We start from the raw sequence: 20921 nt of genomic DNA, 5'->3' as shown, positions 1-20921 counted from the left end.
CTTCCTGGGCAGTTGACACCTTGCAGAATGACTGTGACACTTGGCCAATCTCGCCCAGCGCAGGTAGCCTTCATTGGAGTTGACTTTCAGCGCAGGTACAAGGAGGAGCAGTTGACATTCAGCGCAGTTGCTCAGTGGAGCAGCTGACATGATCCAAAAATAGCCTGTTTTTGAGTGTTTTCAGGTGGAGAACTGATGGGAAGTGCTGTGGTTTGCTGACCTTGTTCTTCTAGGGGTAAGAACAATATGTTTAGGGACTGAGGATCCCTGTAATTATTGACATTTCATGCTCCATGTTGCGAGGCACAAAAATGTCTATAAAAGTTGCCCCCTAAAGTATGAGGCCGTTTATCGGGTGAAATGCTTTATCTAGAGGGTCCGAAGTTCATTCCAGTGCTGAGGAGGCGCCCTGTGATACAATACAATACAATAAATTATTTTTCATTCTGTTTTCATGATCTAGCTGAGGCAGGCATTCCCATGCTCAGCTTTATAAATACATTTTGGTACATAGAACAGACGATCGTCTGATGGTAGACTGATAATTCTCTGCTGAAATTATCATCCTTTGAATAGGATGATCATCTGCTGAAATGATGTACATGACAAATGCTTTTATATTTCCTGAATATATATCGCAGCCCGGATGGATGAAACTAGATCTGGGGTCTTCAAACTCGCTCGATCTTCACTCTAAGTACAAGTCGATCCATGTGAGAATTGCGCTGAAGTCGAACATGGAAAGACATCGCTTGATTACCGGCCAATAATGAAAACCGTTAACAAGCGCGAGAGGAATCACCGATAATGATAATGATCCTCAAGGTACTGCAGTACAATTCACGTGGTGTGAATAAAGGACTTGGCGTCGAACGCCACGCAAAATCTTCTGGTCGAAGGTCATTGATGTATACCTGTCGCCGGAAGTGAGAAACTTGCCATTGAGGCATGCAAGCTTCAAAGTACTGATGGGGGTGTTCCTAGATCAACTTCTTGGATAACGAGTTGAAGTCGACAAGAAGCGATCCGTCAAAGGAGGGCCTTAATTAATCCCACATCAATGACACGGAACGGAGCTAATGATTTTAGTGGAGGTGAAAACAAACTGTGACATATGATTTAGGGTGGCGATCATGAATGGATGAAGGATAATGTATGGCAGTGGATGGGACATGGTTGACACTTTCAGAATGACCTCTCTTGAACACATAACGACACTGATGCGATGGATCGGTAGCATTACCCCAAATGTGGACGGTTTGGCGAAGACCATGGTGATGAGACCGGTGAATGAAACAACCCAACCCGATGTGGTACAGAGGAAAAGTGTCATGTTCAAGAGCGACTTGCTACCATTAAATTTTGATGTTCTCCCAATTTTTCCCCAGTCATTTCTGACCAGTACCTCTTTATTTTTGTCAAGCTTGAGGAGGATAACATATGCTTGTTCTATAACCTGCCCTTCGGGCAAGCCCATCGCTATGATTTAACGAGCTTAGTGATAGGGAAACTCGTTCTCGTCTAAAGACAAGTTTGTCGCTATTTAATGAATTTAACGAGTCTAATGACAAGGATAACTCGGTCCTTTTCATTTTTAGAGAGTCTGAAAAGGTACATAAAGTCAACTCCAGAATTCCTTTTTCGTCATCTAATCCCTTAAGTCCGAAAAAGTATAAAACAATACAGAAGGGATGGGTGTTCGGTACTTTTCACGAGCCGAACAAGACAAGCGCTCGATCTTTTTGTGCAATAATCCCTCAGGTCCAAAAAGATTAAAATTTAGAGGAGGGATAGCTCTTCCAGTCGTTTAACAAGCTGGAAGGCCAAAACTCGGCAAACTTTTCATATTTTACGAGTCAATGAAAAGAGCTCAAAGAAGACTCGTCTTTTGAGGAACGAGTGATAAACAGGGGTAGAAGCAGATTCCAGGTACAAATTGGAATTTTCCAATCACGGTAGTGTCACAAGGATGGCTAGGTGAAATCACTCTTCGCAGATGTTCCTCAAAATGGGTAAACACACATATGGGGGTGAACAACCGGCCAAATGACAGTGGAGGTGATGGATGAAAACACGACCAAGGCTTTTAAGGCTGATAAATTTACGATCGCAATGGTTATTTACCGGGATAGGTTCATTTTTAATGAGCTTGAACTCTGGTGGAAACTTTTGCTCACACTTTTCTATTTTTTAACGAGCATGAATTCCGTGGTAAAACTGCTCGATTCATGGTCAAATTTGATTTTTTACTTTTACTAGCTTTTCTCTTTTCAAATGTAGTACTTCACCTTCAATTGCTGCAACAAACTTTGTTAGAAATGGACAATATTTGCATGAAAATGAGATTATAACCCTAATATTTAACTTTAAACTGTGTAAAAAGTCATAAAAAGGTGTTTTTACCTCTCATTTACCATTTCATTTGCATTTTGCTTGTTGGAGCTCTAGAGGTGCCTCTTCTTCCTTGATTTTCACCAGCTGATTCCGGGAGATTCTGTGGACAATTTTCGGCACCGTTTGGACCAGGTAGGAGCTAAACCTTAGCCCTTCACTTTCATGGTTTCTTTTTCAGTTTCATGCACATTTTTCAGGGTTTCTGAGCCTCAGGGGTTTCATCAAGGCGCCCTGGCATCAGCGCAGGTTCTCCTTTCGAAACCTGCGCTGTATGTCAGGTTGTCTTAAGGCAGACTGCGCCTCAGCGCAAGGGAGAGACCCTCTGCCTGCGCTGGGCCCAGAAAAACTGATCCTGCATGTGTTCTTTGATGATTTTTCGCCAGCTTTTCATCAAAATTAGGAACTTACTCCTTCTCTTGTTTGCTTGCAGGGAACTTTGAACAAAATGTCCCTTACATGGCGAGAACGAGAACATGAAGCAGAGGACATGGTTGCACTCCATGACCCGGTCACGGTGAACGCGCTTCGGAACTGTGGCCTACTGAAGTTCTTCCGTATCTCTAGCATGAGAGCACAGATTTCTTTACTGCAGTATATGCTTGATGCTTGGGATCCTGTTAACCAAGTATTCCAGATTAGGGGGAAAACCATCCCCCTGACCATAGAGGACATGTACTTCTTGACTGGGTTGTCAAGGCGGGGTGCCCCCATTTCTTTGTCAGGTACGGCTCGAGGGACTAATTCCACCAGAGACTATATTCGTCAGTATTGCCGGGAAGGTTCACAGCCGAGCAAAGACGGCAAGATCAATATCCGTGACATCACTGACAGTTCTCTTAGGTCCATTCTGTTTACTATTGGTAGGATGGCTGGTAGCGCAGCTTTACATGTTGCCAACAGATCTTACATGCAGCACGCCTTGGAGTGTCTCCAACCGAAAGTGTTTAACTGGTGTGATGCAGTACTTGTTCAGATGAAAAGTCAATTGACAAAGGTAAAGGATGGGAGGCTGAAGAACTTTGGATTTGGTTCTATTCTGACTGCCTTCGCCTTGGATAAAATCCCATTGATGCAGCCTCAGTACATCATACTTGACTTGCCTTCTCCGACCGAGCCACGTATGCAGAGGTGGGTTGACCACATGTCCCGACATGCTGGTCAACCTCAGATTACTTTCACTGAGGCCTTCTTTAGGTGGTTCGAGCGTCAGGAGATGGCGTTTTCTGAGTATCCATATGTGGGTATGGACTACCGAGGTGATCCGGACTTGGTGCTACCGGATGGCGAGCAATGGGGCGCTATTGGTAAAATCTCTGACCATATCACTGTTTATTGTTTTTACTCATGATGTTACTGTGCAAAACTGATCAAACTTCTGGGTGCATGCAGATGTTGGTCCTGTTCGTCCAGCAGCCCGTCCATGATCGCCAGCTGCTGCCCCAGCAGCAGAGCCTGTTAGGACAGTTGTTATTCGCGACCTTGGTGATACTGAGATACTTGCAGCTGTGCAGGAGCAGGTTGTGAGCCTTACTCGTGGTCTTCCGGATGTACAGATTGACGAGTTACCTTTACAGTTGCAGCGGCATACTATTGGCGTGCCTAGACGATGGACTCGTCTCTTGCGCATGATTGCACAGATCGTGACGTACTATCATGAGCACCCCTAGGCTAGGGTGCCCCCTAGCATCTTTTTGAGTTCTAGGTCATACGACCAATTTTGTTTTGATTACAGCACATTATGTACAAACTATAAACAGCTTTATATATTTTGATTTTCGGGGGTTTATTTTGGTTTATTTGCGATCCACTTGCATAGCACCGATGCATCTCTTTTTATATATGTTGCAAATGTCTATCTAATACATAGTTTGGTAACGAATCTGTTAATGTGTTCAAGTTTCTGGAAATATGCTGGTATTGAATTGAATCAAACTCTCGTTCCAAAATCTTAACCCTTAGAAACATTCGATAAATGGCTGGATTGCGGACTAAATATATACCAGTGAGTTGTAGTATCACAAGCTGTGAGTCTAGCCTAACAATTAGTCGGCGTATACCATGAGCGATGGTATCAGAGAGGAGTTCAATCAACGCGCTATACTCAGCGATGTTGTTCGTTGACTGCCCAATACACACACCTCTGAAACTCACTAACTCGCCGCTTGGATCAAAAATGGCCCAGGCTGCGGAGGACAAATTCCGCGTACTACGACTCGCTCCATCGGCATATCCCACATATGTCTCAGAATAATTCGACATCTACAACAAATGAGAAGGGTGGATTACTAAACCGAAACAAACACTTTAGCGAAAACAAAATACAACAAAAGCACTCAGGTTACTATTCAGGCATAGTAACGCTTGAGGTACAACTCGTTGCGGGGTTGCGCCAGTGGTATCCCGTCATAATCCATTAACTCGTAGGCTCCTTTTGCTAACACCCTTTTAACAATATAGGGACCCATCCATAAGGACTTAAATTTTCTTACTCCTAATTTGCCGGATTCTTGGTCGTAAAGCAAAACCAAGTCACCCTCAGAGAAGATACGAGGTTTGACGTTCTTGTCGAACTGTGCTTTGACTCGTTTCTTATGGGCTTCATTCGCCAAAGCGGTGTCACGACGGTTTTCATCCAACTGGATCAATTCCAAGAAACGAGCCTCTTCTTCTGAGGTTCCGGGGAGGAGGTCAATTGCGAGTTTAAGAGACGAAATTTCGCACTGGATCGGTAAGACTGCCTCCAGGCCATACACCAATTGGAATGGTGTGAACCCAGTGGCGTTCTTTACCGAGGTTCGGTAAGCCCACAATGCTAAGTACAGGAGTAGGTGCCATCTTCTTTTGTGAACCCCGATCATCCTTTGTAACATACGCTTCAGGACCTTGTTGATTGCCTCAACTTGTCCATTGGCTTGTGGATAATATGGGGTAGAGCTGTCGTGAGATAGCCCTAGTTTGGCAGCTAATTCAATCATCATGTGATTGCGAAAATGCGATCCATGATCTGTCACTATACCCTGCGGAACGCCGAACCTGGCGACTACATGATTAAAAAAGAAAAGGGCAGCTGTTTCACCAGTGTTATCCAATGTAGGCATCGCCTCGGCCCATTTGGTAAAATAGTCAACAGCGACTATAATATACCCATGCCCCCCCGGTCGAGGTGGGGTTACATTGCATGAAATCGATGCCCCACTTGGCGAAAGGCCCAACAGCAACTATAGGCTGCAAAGGTGCGGGCGGTCTCCTGGTTTTGCTATCAAAGATCTGACACGCATGGCAACTTCTGACAGCTATTATGCAATCTTTAAACATAGTTGGCCAGAAATATCCTGCTCGTAAGATTCTTTGTGCTGTTGCATATCCAGATTGATGCCCCCCGCACGCGCCTGAATGATAATCATTCAGGGCTTTCTCGGCCTCCTCATGGGTAAGGCACGTCCTCAGAACCGTATCGACACCACGACGGTAAAGTGTATCACCGACGATCATGTAGTCTTTAGATTGGTATCGTATACGCTTCCATTCCGAGTGTGAGGTATTAGGCCTAAATTTTTGGGTTTGGAGATAAACAATGATGTCTCCATACCACTCATCGCTTACTGATATCAGAAACAAATTTTCATCCACGATTGACTCTTCTGATGTTTCATCGTTGGACGACGATGGGAGATCGCATAATAATTCCGCGAAAACTAGAGCTTTCTTCGATTTGGATTTTACAAAATCTAAATCAAACTCTTGGAGGATCGCTATCCATTTTGAATATTTGCCCCCAAGCAACTGTCGCGACAGTATATACGTCATGGGGTTGCAATCTGACAGAATGGTAGTTTTCCTAAAGAGGACATAATGTCGAAACCTTTGAATCGCTTGAACAGCAGCAAGCGCTAGTTTTTCAACATAGGAATATTTACTTTCTGTGTCATTTAAGTTTTTACTTAAATAATAAATAGGATGTTCAATTCCATCGACTTCTTGCACTAAGACCATTGCAATGGTCGTATCTGCTGCAGTTAGATACAGGTTAAAATCTCTTTGATAGTCCGGGGCGTACGTTAATGACGCTCTTACTAGGGAATCTTTCAGAGCGTCAAAGGAAGCTTGCGCAACCTGGTCCCAGACAAAAGGTACATCTTTTTTCAAAAGACGAGTATAACCTTTGGCAAGTTCTGCGTAATTTGGAATGAACCTCCTCAGAAAGTTTGCTTTCCCTTGGAGTTTCTGAATCTGAAACAAATTTGAAGGTGGAGGCAAATTAATGATTGCCTGAACCTTACAAGGGTCGAGACGAATCCCATCCTTAGAGACTACAAAGCCAAGTAAACGACCAGAACCGACGCAAAACACACATTTGTGCGAATTGAGTCTTATCTTGTAGTGTCGGCAACGTAGAAATATTGCTCTCAAATGCCGCGGATGATCAGTCCGCTTCCGTGAATGAGCCGGAAGATCGTCGAGGTAAGGTTGAACGATGTTCTTGATGTCATGGAAGGCATAATTCATTGCCCTCTGAAACGTCGCCCCTGCGTTCTTTAAACCAAAGGGTAATTTTTGATAAGCGAATGTGCCCCACGGACAAATAAATGCAGTCTTTGACTAGTCCTGTGGGCGGATATTTATTTGATTATACCCGGAAAATCCATCCATAAAGGAAAAGATTTCACATCCGGCGCATTCATCAATTATCTGGTCGATGAAGGGTGTAGGGTAGTTGTCCTTTGGACAAGCTTGGTTTACATCCCTATAGTCGACGCACACTCTTATCGTCCCTTGTTTTTTCATAACAGGGACAATATTCGATACCCAATCGGTTAGAGGAACCGGGTAGATGAATCGAGCATGGAGAAGTTTTTCAACTTCTGCCTTAATGGCAGTGGATTTCTTGGGGTGCACCTGCCGAAGTCGTTGCCTTACTGGTTTGACATCAGGATACATTTTAATCTCATGTTCAACTATGCTCGAGTCAATGCCTGGCATTTCATCATATGACCATGCAAAGACATCTCTAAATTCGCGAAAGAGAGCACCATATATTTCCAGTTCTGAAGGGGAACAACTTTTGCCGACATGAATATTCTCTACAACATCAGGTTTTGTCGAGATGTTTATGGCTACGGTCTCTTCAATATTGGATAGGTTTCGCTCAGAATCCACCGTATTTACAGTATTTGTTAGGAATTCAAACACTGAAGGGTGATATAGGTCGTGTTGAGTTTCTTCTTCACACTCTGGAAGAAGGGAACGATGGTGGTGATCATTCCATGGTGCCCCCTCAATCATCATTGATTGTAAGATTCCTTCGTCAGTCCCATGAACTTTTGACCATGGATCTAATGGGGTACCATATTCTCCAGACCTATCTACCCAAACACTTGACGAGTGTTGATTTGGGCTCGCCTCCCATGCCTGAAACATTGATTGCTACAATATTTATATAGGGCTAGGTGGCAACACCACTTGATGATCCATGACGACTTTGTCTCCTGCGACCTTCGAAGAAGATACCATGTTGCATGTTGCTACAAACGGGATATCCCCTACATGGAAAGGAGGTGGCAATGCGAAAGTTCCCATCATTGTGGGATCTTTTAGCAAGCCTACTCCGATATCTTGCATTGAATGGTCACTCCCATGGATCAGGGGAATGCTTCCAGTAACTTGTGAACCATTAGGGAGGAAATTCTGCTGGTCGACGACCGTAATCCCTCCTTCAAACGGAAATGCGATCTTCCTAAAATATGTCGACACTACAGCTGCCATGGCATATATCCACGGTCTTCCCAGTGGGATGTTATAGTCAAGATTGCCATCAATGACTTCAACATCAATTTCCACCGTCTTTCCTCCTAGTTCAACCTTAAAGTTATTTAGGATACCGTACGGAGTGTACGTCCTACCGTCAAATGCTTTCAATGTTGTCGAAGATCGCGACAAGGTTGGAGATCCAAGAGTTTTCCAGCAACTCATCGACATGATACATGTCGATGCTCCCTCATCAATAATCGTTCTATGAACAGTTTTGTTGAGTGCTTTCACTTGAATAAGGAAAGCTAGTTGCGCTGGTAACTGAGGATCATATCCTTTGTGATCAAAGGATACAAGATTGGAATCTTTAGGATCCACTCCACCAATTTCCGATAACAATGCCTGCCTTTGGGATGGACAATTTTGCAGTACCTCAAGATTCGACATAGCAGATGGCGATTGGGCCAAATCTTCCACTATGTTATAATGCTGCGCCGCTCTGGCGCGAGGATTAAACGTCGACTTGTGTACTACTCCCTTAGGTGGCTTTATCGTTAATTCATGCGTGAGGGGGTGTACAGCTTCTGCCGAAGTTGTTGTCGAACTACTGGGTTGATCTTTCCCTTTGTCGTTCGACACCAGTGGATTCCCGTAATCTTTATTCCTGGTCGAGATCAAAGCATCATTTTGCTTAGAAACCGACAACATAAGCACTTGTGACGGGGAAGCATTTCCACTATCAACCATATTTTGACCTGGGGTGGGAAATGGATCAGTCAACACAGCTGAAGTTTGAGAACTTTTAAAGAACCTCTTTAACTCAGCTTTGAACGGGCAGTTCTTTGTCGAATGATTTTCATCGCATATCTGACATGGATTAATTTGTTTCCCTTGCCCAGGAGGGTTTGAAGGAGTTTTTTGAGGGGATGACTCACCCTGTTTCTTCTTCTTCCCTTTGTTTTGTTTCTTCTTGCTTCCTGGTTGATTGAAGTTTTTGCCTTTATCCGTAGATACAGCATTTACCTCCGAAGCAAGAATCTCTTGATTTGCTTTTTGATTCGAAGTCTTACGGGCTTTCTTATTTGAATCCCTTGTCGACTTAGCGTTCGCAGTTCCAATCACGCCATCGCCGGCATGAGAGTCACTATTCGATCCGGGAGGAGGAGGGATTGAAAATTCCGGTCTGGGGGCGTCAGGTATCTTATCATAGAGCGTGCCCGACTGAGTATATACTAAGTCCAAATATTGAGCACGAGCAATAACCTGCTCCTCTGTTACGACGCCTCCCTTGGCCACATCTTCTGTTATAGCAGGAAGAAGCGACTTTATAAACCACTCAGCTAATAGCTGATCTGGAACATAGGTCTTTACCATTCTGCGACGACGACGCCACTCATGTATATGATCTGATATATGTGTGGTTGTTGTCTGCTTGAAATTGGTCAAGATCTCTGTTCCAGTTTCGTACCTTATAGGTAACTGAAAGTGTGTTAAGAAAGTCGTAGCTAGGGAACTAAAATTGTCGAAAGAGGCTCTAGGTAATTCAATATACCATTTAGCCGCTGGACCAGTCAATGTCCTCTGGAAAAGGCGAAGCCTTATCGAATCATCATTCAAGGTATTCGACGAACACCACAGATGGAATGTCATCACATGATTCGACGGGTCTTCGCCAGGATTTCCATTGAATTTAGGAATGTCTGAAGGAAGTTTGTGAGGAATCGCTGGCCACCAATGGGCATAGGCGATTGGATCGTTCGTCAATCGATGTAAATCTGGTAATTCTAGAGTCGCCACGAATGGCAACTGCTGATTCAGGTTTGGCGAGGCGTACCCAGGATACGATGGAATCGCCTGAGCAGTAGGCCTTTGCATACCAGCATAATGTAACTGATGTTGATATGACTGATATGGCTAGTGGGCTTGGCCACTGTAAAGTGGTTGATTTAACCCGTTTTGAATATAGGGTTGCCCACTATTCGCAAAGATCTGTTGCTCAGATCCCTGGTACACCTGTTGAAACTGAGGTTGTTGGTATTGCACCATCCATGGTTGTGAAGCCATGTTTTGCTGTGCGACACTAACCGACGGACCAAGATGCGGGGTTATGGTTCCCGTTTGTATCTGTGTTGTCCCGGTAGTTGGCGATTGTGGTTGTGTTGCAGGGTCAATGGGCTGTTGCATTACAACTTGGGGTTGACATACAACAGGCATCGATTGAACTTGCGACACGGTTACAATTGCTGGCGTCGTCGGGATACTAGACATAGGTACACACTGTTGCATGGAATATACAACTCTCGGCTGTTGGGGTAACATAGGCACCCAACCACTCGTCGTTACTTCAGTCAAACCTGAATGTTGTTGAAAACTGCCGTATGGGTATCCCCCCGGAAGGGGAATTGAAAGGGCATATTGCCCCCCATACGGTAACAATCCGGAGCTCAAGGGTATAGATTGCCTTTGAGGGCTGGATGGCCCAAACTGATTTCCAAAGGGATCAATTTGTCTAGTTTCAACATAAGAATTACCGGGTATCATACCGGAAGAACAAACTGGAACAGACCAAGTTGTCGTAATAGTCCCTGGGTGGACTCCTTCTAGCTGATGAGAGCTAGTCGGGACAGCTGGTATGCCGACAAACATCGTTGGATTGACAGCAGGAGCTTCTGCTGTCGCTGTGTCATTTGGCACAGTCCTAGATGTCGACGGTTGCTCAGACATTTTAAGTCTATCCAATAAACTGCCTAACGATTCTACAGGAACTTCCAGTGGCGATGGACAAACTTCTGATGCAGAAGGAAAAAGAGTGGCGCCTACTCCAAAATGAGTTGGAGTATTTTCTTGCTGGTCCTCTACGATTTCCTCTATTGCGATTAGACCAGGAGGAAGAGGAAGACCGTCAGGTCCGTAAAAGATTTCTGGTGCCGAAGAAGGGGTTGCTTCGACAGTGACAATTGTTTGAACAACAAGACTCTGTGGACCGGTTTCAGAGGGAACTGGTTCAGTTATGCAAGTACTTGTCTTCAGACTAGGATCAGTATCATTGTCCCTCTGTTGCTGTTGAACTTCTTCAATAGAGGCAGGGATTCCAGAAATATCAGGAGTGACCAGAATCTCAGATGTTGTCGGAACTGTTCTAACTTTAATGGGAGATTTTGACCCGGTCAAGCGAGTTCGCTTTGTCCGTACGACTCTCGATTCCGGAGAGAAAGACGGTTGACTCGTGAGTCTCCTCGAACGACGGAGTTTTAATTGACTTTCCTCCACGGTTGCGGATTACTTGATCAACTAAAATACAAAAAGGGGAATTATGTTTCCGTATTTAATGAATTTTATTAGACGCTTTTAGACACAACTTTGCTTTTTCATGTTTTAAGAGTCGAGAAAAAGCTAAAGATGACTCTAGTCGCCTTCGATGTATTAACGAGCCCGAAGTGACAAATGCTCGGTTGGGCCTTTTCAGTTATAGAGTTTGAAAAGGGCCAAAAGAAACTGCTCTGGAGATCTAGACAGAGGGTGTGCCAAACCTTTCGCGAAACCACAGAATACGTTTTACGGTACGGGTGGTCGATCTTCGTGAATGTTGTGTTCACTGCATCGCGATCAGTAGGGCGGCCGACACGGCTTCCTAAGGATAAAGGATAAATGCCTATAGGGTTCTCCCAATATACGTGACGGTACGCGGGAGCACAAGTCCGTATTAGTGTTATCGTCCCTCAGGAGGAATCACCCACCTTCGTAGAGATCGACAATCACTACGTTTAACGACGCCGGAACACGTCTCTACCTAGACCTCTATTGTGAGCGTTATGTTACAAAGCGTTTTTAGATTCATTCAATATATTTTAAGTTGATCTTGTTTAGCAGTTTGTCTTTCAGGATCACCACGAGATGTATTGGTACAAATTCCTAAATGCAGCTAAAATGATAAGCAAGCTTTACAATCTTTTTAGCTTTGAAAATCCTAACTACTGAGGGGAGAGAAAAACATTATCTTTCCACACAGAGCACAAAGCACAAACTAATGCACTTTCTCCTAGATCACTCACGCAAACTTATCAAAATGCAAATGCAAGATGCATGTATTTCTTTTCTTTTCCCTTAATGTTGATGTAGACAAAAGGAAACTGTTGTATAACTTTCGAATTCAATTTGAAGCGTAAACAAACAAGTTTTGTCTAAAATCAAAAGACGCCTTACAGGTACTTGTTTTGACACTAAAAATATATGAATTCAAACCATAAGATGAAAAACAAACAAACTCAAACAGCCATGAACAGTAATAAAACTAGCTCTTAAGATCACAACGACACTTTTACAGTTCAGGATCTAAGAGGCCACAGCTATACTGGTTTTCTTTTCACAATGGGAAACTGTAACTGAAGCAAGAAATACTGAAAGAACAATCACAGTTTCATCACACAACTGAGGCGGAATAATGTCAAGGAAAGTTGGTTTATAGCAAGTACAAATGACAAGCAATCAGCAGCAAAATAACAGTGAAAACAGGGCTAAGACACAGTGGGAAACCTCAGGAAGACATAGCCTAACTGGATCAGCGCAGGCTCTGGTCTGTCAAATTGACTCTCAGCGCAGTTCCCGAAGGGATTACCTGCGCTGAAATGCAGACTGCCTGTGGACAGCCTGCACTGAGACACGAGAGTTGCGTTTACAAGGATTTCCGGGTCATAAAAAGCTCAAAAATTCACTGTTTTTGCTGAAATAAAAAGCTATAGGTCAAGTACAAGCTAAGGGATGATCAAGAGGATGAAAAGCTATCACAAAGAGCATAAGAGTCTTTTGTAGATCAGCTCTTCAAATCATGAATCTGCTCAGAAAATGAGCAAGAGTAGCAACCCCTCTACTTCGCTTTTGATATAGTCAAAAGCTTTTCGATTTCGTACTCTTTTCTTCAGGAAATGAATAGCAAAGATACTACAAACACAAATCAAACGGATACGTCCCCAGCGGAGTCGCCAGTTTGTTGTGGGGAAAAGTATCCGACTCGGAATGACCCTATCCCTACTCTAAGGGTGATAGTTCCTTAGCAACAACTGAAAGCAAAGCTTTGATATTTTCCTTTATGAAAGTACAGAGAAGGAAGAAAAGATTGACCAACCGGTGTCTTTCACTTTTGTCGATCCTGACTTCTCTCTTTGTCTCTTGTTCCCAGCTCCTTGCTCCCTTTGCCGGCCCAGCTACACAAAGATCCTGCACAAACAAGAGAGGGAAACTACAAGAAACATGTGTTGTGGGGAAAAGTATCCGACTCGGAATGACCCTATCCCTACTCTAAGGGTGATAGTTCCTTAGCAACAACCGAAAGCAAAGCTTTGATATTTTCCTTTATGAAAGTACAGAGAAGGAATAAAAGATTGACCAACCGATATCCTTCGCTTTTGTCGATCTTGTCTTCTCTCTTCGTCCCTTGCTCCCAGCTCCTTGTTCCCTTGCCGGCCCAGCTACACAAAGATCCTGCACAAACAAGAGAGGGAAACTACAAGAAACATGTACTCATAACTGATGCATGGATTAGAGTGAATCAGATATACAAGTAAATACAATACATCAATGCAATACAAGTATATAGGAGAACATTCAAAGCTTTATTGATAGAAGTAAAAGGTTCTGAGAAGGTTACAACCATCAATGGCTCCAATCCAGCAGCACCTCCCCAGCAGCAAGAAATCTCCTCTTCACCTCTATAAAAGCAATCACCCAATAGCTCTAACTGTAAACCAACAGCACTTCCTTGCTTTGCACAAAATTCCAGCCTCCTTAGACCTCATAGAAGAGCTCTATATATAGGAGATTTGGAGAAAGGATGAGTCAGCTTGAGACTGACCTAAAGCTGCCTTGTGTCCTCTCCCACTTTAGTTAATCTTCAGTTCTTGAGTCCACTTGGAGAATCTTGCTTCCACTTGGAGATCAAGACCTTCTTACTCATCACAGGGAGAATCCCTTGAACCAAGTGTCAGTTTGGAAGCTTCCTGGGCAGTTGACACCTTGCAGAATGACTGTGCCACTTGGCCAATCTCGCCCAACGCAGGTAGCCTTCATTGGAGTTGACTTTCAGCGTAGGTACAAGGAGGAGCAGTTGACATTCAGCGCAGTTGCTCAGTGGAGCAGCTGACATGATCCAAAAATAGCCTGTTTTTGAGTGTTTTCAGGTGGAGAACTGATGGGAAGTGCTGTGGTTTGCTGACCTTGTTCTTCTAGGGGTAAGAACAACATGTTTAGGGACTGAGGATCCCTCTAATTATTGACATTTCATGCTCCATGTTGCGAGGCACAAAAATGTCTATAACACTCATGGGCCTAAGCCATACCAACAAGGCATGCAAGGGTCATCCCATGCATATTACAACCCCAACCAAACCTCATCCATACCTTCTTAGTGGCCCCCTACTCATCCTTCCTGGTATAAACCTCCTCCTTGGTCCTTTGCACCTCAGTATCATTCCCAGCCAGCTAGCCAGTAATTTCAATCATATGTTCTGCCACAACCTCAGTGGAATGCACCGCTCGAGGGATGGAGGCCCCCATACAACAATTCTTGAGCTTTATTGCCTTCACTACCTGCTCAACCACAACGTTACACTTTTCTCCACCTAAACAACCCCATATTCGTGTTGAACCAAACCAAACCTGAACAAGAGACATGCAGAACAAGTATACAATGGAGAGACCTCATATTATTCTTATGCTATGGAGATTTAGGGAATCAACTTGATATCTGGGAGAGTACTCCCAAAAATCCACCTCTACCTCCACCTATGGAGGTTGAGGAAGAGAGAGATGAAAGCATGCCTAAAGCAAATCCACCACCCTTTCCTGAGAGATTAACCCAGGCACTCTAGCCTACATGAGAAGAGACTGAGTTTCTCGGAGAATTTAAAAATCTACGTGTCAAAATTCCACTTCTCCAAGCTATAAAAGATGTACCTCTTTACAAAAAGTTGATTAATAAGAAGTGCTTCAAGCATCTAGGGAGGTGAAGAAGAGATGCCCCTACCATTAATGTCATTGGACAACCGTCTGACTTATTGCTGGTGCAAGTAATCTGTGCAAAGTATTTGGACCAGGGAAGCCTTGTAGTAGATGTGCACATCAACGGCATCATTGTCCCACACACTTTAATCGATCTTGTGGTAGTCATTAATGTGATGACTAAGGACACCATGCTCAAGCTCAACCTTCAGGCTTGATTAGGAAAGACCACAACGGTTCTACAGCTTGCAGACTACTCCATAGTGACCCCTAAGGGGATTGTGGAGGATGTGATGGTCTCCATTGAATCTTGGGAATACCTTGTAGACTTCATAGTTCTCTAGCCTAAGGCTAAGCTTATTGGTTACCCTCTCATCCTTGGGAAGCCCTAGTTAGCCACTGACGATGCCTACATTAGTTGTAGAGCTGGAAATATGACTATCAAGAATGGGCATATGTCCAAGAAGTTAGTCCTATACCCTGTTGCTCAGCCATCTCTAGAACATGACTTACCTCTATGGCTAGATGAGGAGGAAGAAGATGAAGTTTATTCTACCCATCTCTATACCTTAGAAACAACCATGGGAGGGATAATAGGATGAAGATGATTTGATTCAACACATACTCCAAAGGCCAACTCCCAATACATTTCCATTAGAGGAAGTAGTAAAGGAAACTGACAAAACCCATCAGATTCATCTATGATTAGACGATTCCAACCCTATCCATGTCAAAACCATTGAATTCAGTCCCGAGAGAACTTTGAAAATCAACCCATCTCTTTCTATTCACCAAGAAGAAAATTTGTGCAACATGCTAAAGGAACATCTGGATGCATTTGCTTGGAGCTACAAAGAAATTAAGGGAGTGCACCCCTCAGTGTGTACTCACCACATTTATATCAAATAAGGTTGCAAACTAATTTGGCAGCCTCAAAGGAGGATGAATCCAGGTCCCAAAGATATAGTGAAAGAAGAAATGCAAAAGCTTCTAGATGCAAGATTGATTTACCCTATCTTAGAAAGTGAGTGGGTCTCTCCATTGGTGTTGGTTCCAAAGAAAAATGGCAAGTGGAGGATTTGTGTCGATTACAAAGAGATAAACAAAGCCACAAAGAAGGACCATTTCCCTCTACCTTTCATTGACCAAGTGCTAGATGGCTTGCGAGGGAATTTTTTTTCATTTTCTATTTCCTAGATGGATTTAATGGGTACAATCAAATCCAGATCAGCTCGGAAGGCCAGGATAAAACCACCTACACTTGTCCTTGGGGTACTTTCACCTATAGTGTCCTTCCTTTTGGCCTATGGAATGCTCCTGCCACTTTCCAGAGAGCAGTCATGAGTATCTTTTCTAAGTTATTCCATGATACAGTAGATATTTATATGGATGATTTTACACCTTCTGGATGTGATTTCCAAGAGGCTCTATCCAACCTAGGTAAGGTGTTGAACAAATGCATTGAAATGAACCTGTCTCTTAGTCTCGAAAAATGTGAGTTCTTGATGACTGCAGGGATTGTGCTAGGTCATTCAATATCCTAGAAAGGACTGTAGGTGGACCCAAACAAAATAGCTATCATCCAAAGGGTCCAACGTTTGCAAAAGCAGAGAGATGTCAAAAGTTTCCTAGGGCTATTTGGATACTATCGAAGGTTTATAAAATACTTTAGCAAGTTATCTCCTCCTTTAGTTGGGTTGTTGGCCAACGACTCCGAGTTTGTGTGGTCAAAAAGCTATCAAGAGACTCTGGACACCTTTAAGGACACGCTAACCACCATACTGATTCTCTAAGGCCCAAATTGGGCCCTTCCTTTTCATATACATGTCGATGCCTCACAAAAATCGATAAGAGTAGCGCTCGGCTAGATAGATAAAAAATTGCCTTATACTATTTACTTTATTACTAAGAATTTGTTAAAGGATGAACTGAACTACACAGTGACCGAAAAGGAGCTCCTCGCTATTGTGCATTAATTAAATAAATTTAGTCATTACATTACACGTTATCAAACTTTTTTACATACCTACCATGCGGCAATCAAATATTTAATGAATAAACTTGATGTGAATGCCCATATTATTAGATGGTTACTTTTGTTGGAGCAATTTGATCTAACTAATGTTGATAAGCCTGCAAAGGAAAACATTGTTGCATATTTTTTGTCCAGAACAAATTTTCCTATAGGTGAGGAAGGAATGGTTGATGATAGATTATGAGATAAACACTTATTTTCCATTTCAGTTCTCTCTCCATGGTTTGCTAACATAGAAAACTATTTGGTATCTACGCAGTTCCCACTGAATTTTTCCTCTAAAGAGAAAAGAGAGATTGTGAGGAAGACCAACCCATTCACTTGCATTGGGGGCAACCTCTTAAAACTAGACCCGGATCAAATTACGAGAATATGTGCCAGGGAGGAGGAAGTCTTTGACATCCTTCTGACCTGTCATGATGGGCCTTGTGGCGGTCAGTTTGCAGCAAGGAGGAAAACATTCAAGGTGTTACAAGTAAGTTATTATTGGTCCACTCTTCATCAGGATGTGAAAATATATGCTAGTCACTTTGATCAGCGCCAAAGGATGGGAAAGCCTACTCCTAGGAATGAAATGCCTCGGCAACCTCAAGTCACTTTGGAGCCATTTGACAAGTGGGCATGGATTTCATTAGACCTATTGACCCTCCTTCCAAGAAAAAGTAGTGGGATGAAACCAATGCAATCAAGGCATCAATAGAGGAGAGGGTGGTTGAATTCTTAAGGGAGAATGTATTTTAGAAGTTTTGGTACCCTAGAGAACTGGTCATTGATCAAGGCGGTGACTTTACCTCCAACATGATTGAAGACATGTTGAGCCAGCACAAGATCGAGCATAGACCCTCCACTCCCTATCACCCACAAGCTATTGGGCAAGAGGAGGTGACCAACAGAGCACTGGAGGGCATTCTAGCCAAAGTAGTTAGTAGTAGTAGGAAGACCACCACTAGGTTCACACCCTATGAGTGGCCTATGGGAAAAAGGCCTTGCTGTCCATTGAATTTGAGTACAATACATTGAGGATGGTAGCCCAACTAGAACTAGATCTCAGAAGCGCAGAAAAAGAGAGATTGCTCCAATTGAATGGGTTATATGAGTTTAGAATGAAGGCTCTCCTACGCATAGAGGTGACTCAAATTTAGAGGAAGATCTAGCATGATAAGAACATCAAGGACAAGCAATTTCAAGAAGTTTATTGGGCTTCGTTATATGATTCCCGATATAAATACTTTAAGGGAAAGTTAAGGACTAGATGGTTAGGGCCTTATGTTATAGGTAAATGTCATGATAATGGTTTAGTGTAGATTAGAACCATAGATGTAGAGGCCATTCCTTTACTTGTTAATGGGCACAGATTGAAAGTTTACAAAAGACCATTGTCAAGGCAATAGTTCATTGATGGTATCAACAAAATAGTGATGGTGGTGGAGCAAGTTCCAGCTCCTACCTCATCAAGTCCTAGATTAAAAAGAAAAAAGAAACAATAAGGAGACTTAGGTGAAAACCTCCATGAGGCACCTGAGTACCAATATTGGGTTGAAAACCTCTTGACCTGGCCCAATGGTGTCCAAAAAAAAGAAGAGAAATAAAATGATATCTGGGTGAAAACCTCTCTTGACGTCCCTGGGGAAATTAGCTAGGATGAAAACCTCTTGGAGGTAGACTAGTTGTTTTCAAAAATAAAAATAAAAAGAGAAAGAGAGAATAAAAACTATGAAATATTATTTGTAGGTCAGCAGGAGGATGATTATAGCAGCAATGGAGAATAAAAAGGGACCTATTCAACTCATATTTTTATTTCTCCATTCATTATCCTTCATCATTCCACCATTCCTTTCATTTTTTCACTCATTTGCCTTAGTTTGCAATGGTTCTATTTTTTTCTATAGGATACCCTGTAAACCTACAAGATCCCTTGAAAACCTATAGGATGATCCTATAGGAATTACACTGGCTTGGGAATCCTAAAGTAAGTAACCTTAGGGCAAGGAAGTGGCATGCCCATGTCAAAAAAATAAATTCCTACAGCACCATCTCATTACCATACCTCTTCCATCTTGATCACCCCTTCATTCATCATCAAAAAAGTAGTTTTCAAAAAATTATAGTTTTCAAGAAAAAAAAGAGAAAAGGAGATGAACGATAGAGCAAGGAGACAACACCTTAAGGTTATCTTTCATCATTCACACACCCCTAAACCTCCTCTCTGTCGATGTTCATCATCCTTAGGTACCAGCAGTAGAATATGATTAAAATTTTTGAGGGAAAAGCAGCTATAGGGTATCTTGTAGGAAATGTTGTAGCAACCTGTCCCATAAAACAAAAATCATAGGTTGGAGAAAGTTTCAAGCATGGAGATCCAAAGGTAAAAGAAGCTCCTCCACAATAGTAGCAACATCATCATCATCATCAATACTGGGTACCTGCACACTAAGGAAAATCATCAAAGGACAATACAAAAAAGGGAGAAATCACATGCAACCAACACACAACAAAAACCTCATTTCTTCAACAAACTATAGCAAGGTATTCTCACCGTAGGTACATATATCACTTCAACTCTCTCATTTATACAATGTAATTAAAAGATGTAAAAATTGTGAACAAGTTTGTTTATAAGCGAAAGGTGGCCAGTTAACTTGGCCATCTTCATTCAGTCAACAAGGACAAAACAATTAGTCCTCACACACGTGGCAATGGTCAAGTCAAAGAAAAGGAGGATGAGGTTGAAAGTAGTTCAGACTACAGATGCCCGAACTGGGAGTTGATTAGGAGGTGAGGAGAATGATCATGTGGTAGTGGGACCAACCTTCCAAAAATAGATATTTGTACCTCATTTACAAAAGACCATTGTCAAGGCAAGAGTTCATTGATGGTATCAAAAAAATAGAGATGGTGGTGGAGCAAGTCTCAGCTCCTACCTCATCAAGTGCCAGACTAAAAATAAAAAAGAAACAATAAGGAGACTTAGGTGAAAACCTCCACGAGGCACCTGAGTCCCACTATTGGGTTGAAAACCTCTTGACCTGGTCCAATGGTGTCCAAAAAAAAGAAGAGAAATAAAATGATATCTGGGTGAAAACCTCTCTTGACATGCTTGGGGAAATTAGGTAGGATGAAAACCTCTTGGAGGTAGACTAGTTGTTTTCAAAAATAAAAATGAAAAGAGAAAGAGAAAAGAAAAATTATGAAATATTATTTGTAGGTCAACAGGAGGACGATCAGAGCATCAATGGAGAATCAAAAGGGACCTATTCAACTCATATTTTTATTTCTCCATTCATTATCCTTCATCATTCCACCATTCCTTTCATTTTTTCACTCATTTGCCTCAGTTTGCAAGGGTTCTATGTTCTCTACAGGATTCCCTGTAAACCTACAAGATCCCCTGAAAACCTATAGGATGATCCTATAGGAATTAAAGTGGCTTGGGAATCCTAAAGGAAGTAAGCCTAGGGCAAGGAAGTGGCATTCCCATGTCAAAAAAATAAATTCCTACAACACCAACTGATTACCATACCTCTTCCATCTTGATGACGCCTTAATTCATCATCAAAAAATTAGTTTTCAAAAAATTATAGTTTTCAAGAAAAAACAAAGAGAAAAGGAGATGAACAATAGAGAAAGGGGACAACATCTTAAGGTTACCTTTCATCATTCACACACCCGTATACCTCCTCTCTATCGATGTTCATCATCCTTAGGTACCAGGAGTAAAATATGATTAAAATTTTTGGGGGAAAAGCAGCTA

This window comes from Pinus tabuliformis, chromosome 2_1, assembly GCF_031772625.1.
Source record: "Pinus tabuliformis cultivar Carrire ecotype Pingquan chromosome 2_1, CPIR1, whole genome shotgun sequence".
NCBI classification, from domain to species: domain Eukaryota; kingdom Viridiplantae; phylum Streptophyta; class Pinopsida; order Pinales; family Pinaceae; genus Pinus; species Pinus tabuliformis.
Note: the sequence above shows the minus strand (reverse complement) of the source record.